This window comes from Amblyomma americanum, chromosome 10 (genome assembly GCF_052857255.1).
Source record: "Amblyomma americanum isolate KBUSLIRL-KWMA chromosome 10, ASM5285725v1, whole genome shotgun sequence".
NCBI classification, from domain to species: domain Eukaryota; kingdom Metazoa; phylum Arthropoda; class Arachnida; order Ixodida; family Ixodidae; genus Amblyomma; species Amblyomma americanum.
The window spans coordinates 44086423-44089431 of NC_135506.1; positions in this window are offsets into that span (position 1 = coordinate 44086423).

The window sequence follows — 3009 nt, forward strand, 5'->3', positions numbered from 1 at the left end:
TTGTTGCTATGCTAATGCATCTCTGGGATTTATCTTGTTGTTGATGATGATGTTGTTGTTGTTGTTGTTATGTGATTATACACGGCAGCGTGTTGTGGACATCAACATGTTTATTAAGGGCTCTGTACGGACAACGGCAGCGGTGTAATAATGTTCCGAAAATGCAGTTTGGTGTGCTGTGTTAGTGGTGTGCTTTTGGTGTGTGCTGGACATCTGCAGTGTGTTGTGTGCAGGATCCGGAATCGCCACAGAAGATAGTCGGTTGGCTGGATGGCTTGAAGATGAGTATGACGTGAGCAGTTTTTCATGGAAAAACTCTTGAGAGAGGGGCCCTTGTCACATATAATAAGGAGTCAAATAAAATTATGAAGGAAAGAGGTGTGAAGAAGACGACGTGGATTAACCGAAGAATAAAGAAGATGAAGAAGAAGCATTCGGTGAGCTGGAGAGAGATGATTGGTGGAGAAGAAGGAGAAGAAGACGACGACAAGGCTTACGTAGATTAACGCCAAGGCTATATAAGGGCGAGGAAGAGCGAGGCTCGGAGGGGAGGAACAGAGAAGCGGAGGCTCCGGCCGGTCAGGGACGCATCGGCTGGAAGAGAGTGACGCCGGCTATTGCTCCGGTGAGCTCGCGTTCTACGGCTTCGCATCGTGGACTTCCTGCCGTGCCTGAGCCCGTTCCGGGGAGTCAACGGAGAACGCTACCACCTGCTACAGCCAGGGGTGCCTCCAGCGCTGTTGCCACCCATCCGGGTGGTGCCCCCAACGCCAACAACACCGGCATCACCTCCACGGGTGCTTGGACCGGGAGCTTACACGATGCAGCCAGCGACGCCAGCCCAAGAACGTCGAACGCCGCCTCGACGCCGGCTACTGGATCCATACAACTCCGCAGCCGCGTCGAACCAACCGTGAGCACGAACGCCGGCCGCTAACAGTAGGATGCTAGTAGTAGACCCAGGTAGCAGTGTTCCCGGGTCGTGTGTATTTATAGTGTTTGTGTTTTGTGTTAGCTTTGTTAGTTTTGTGTGCTATTGTGTGTGTCACGTAGGGTGTATTAAAGTGCGTCTGCGTGGGTACACCTGTCGCCTAGTCCATTCTTTCGGTCCGAGTGTTCTCCGGGGAGATCCGTGACAGATTTGAATTTATGAGAGGTGGGCACTTAGTATGTGCGGTAGCAGAAGTATCATTCTCACTGCTTCATCCCGAAATAATGCGAAGAGTTGTTTTTTTTTCTATCTCAACGGAAGGAAGAAGCACTTGACTTTAGCGCTGCTTTCTTTTTGTTCATCGGAATAATAAAAATTATTAGCTGCCTCTTCTATCACTAACTTCCGAGCACGACATTGGAAATGCCTGGCAATTCGCTTTTTAGCACCTCTACGCGCACTGCAGAGCAAAGACTTGACGGGACACGTAAGCCCCGCCTTAAAGGTATGACGCCATAACGTTCGCAAGTACTTTCAACGGCCTGTGCTTTCTTTCACCATTAACCACATCCCCATTTCTTTCACCTTAACTTACTCTTAAGAGGAGAATGTGACAGCATTAGAGATCCCTCCTGCGCAAGTACTCTTTTTTTGTCACCGTGGTTCTGCCTATAGGCATGCCCGTATATGTGGAGTTCTCTATTTTGCATTCCTAGTTAGCGTAGAGTCCTCATACCACTGCCGGAACAGTGGCACAGCGGTCTAGCGATGTTGCTCTTCCTGGGGAACCTCTGTCAACCAATCACTGATTCAACTGCCCCTTGGCACTGTGGAAGTGGAACAGTGTTCCCACTTCGAGTTATTGATCAATTCGCTCTCACCCTACCGTAAGCACGTTGTTCCGGTTAGCTCAGTTGGTAGAGCGACTGCCTCGGTGAAGCGGTGGTCCTAGGTTCAAACCATGGGCCAGGAAGAATTATTCTTTAACTATGTAGCTTCTGAGAAAGCTGTATAGCTTTTCTTTGTAGCCGCTTGGGTGCGCTGTGGTGGAAGCCAATGAGTAATTACTCCCTTATCTCAAATCTACTCCACCCTGGGGGATTCCCGGAAATATTTGACCCTCACTTGTTGGTATCGTTCGCGTGCTGCTGTATTGCGTTCAATGATGGACGCTCATCCCAATTTTTTTTCTTTCAGTGACTAAATTTTTGCGGTATGTATTGCTTGAAGCACCGCCTTGTACTTTCTTGTGGCGGGGATAATGCTACGAGCTCAGTTATGCTTAGCCTTTGAACTGCGTGCTTTGACTTCGACGCCGGAGTGAGATCTTTTCTATTGTTTGTTCTTCGCGCTGGGTGAGCTAATTATTCCTGTCGATCTTTTTATACTCTGATAGAGCGTTCGCTAAGATTCGCTATCGGCTGAGACGAATTCCTCTTTTTTTGACACTTTTCTGAGAGATGAGCACCTCTCATATGTCATGTTCTGAGTGATGTTTAAATTTTGAAAGGTTGACAAACGCGGTGCTTGTGACGCTGAAAACCGCCAAAAGACATTTGCTGATGTCGCTATAGCATTTTTTTTATTACATTGTGCAAAATACTCGACCGGCGAAGAATTCGCTTCACTCTTGCGCCAGACGTCCTGTCTGTTTTCTGCGTGAGTGTCCCTTCCTATCTTCAACATTCAGACGAAAACACTCGCTCCTGCCCTATGAAATCCGAAGAACACAGAGCAAATGCTTACGTCAGCACGAAGTGCTCTATTTTTGATTGATTACGCTGCGTTTTCGTGCTAACGTCTGGATAATACAAGATCCTTCACGATGGCCGCTAAGCGTCTAGAGTATGACTGAAAAAATAAAATAAATGAGCTTAAAACGAAACTATGAAGCCGTGACAGGATACGTGTAGGAACACTGTGGATACAGGACGAAAAAAATACTTCCAAGTCAAGCGTTAGAGTGACTACAAATTTCTTTTTTTTTTCACTAAAGGAGAAATAATTGTAACACCGATTCTCGTTGTAAATCTTTCTTGACGACCTCTCCCAAGAAAGCATAGGCGGCGAAGAAGCCA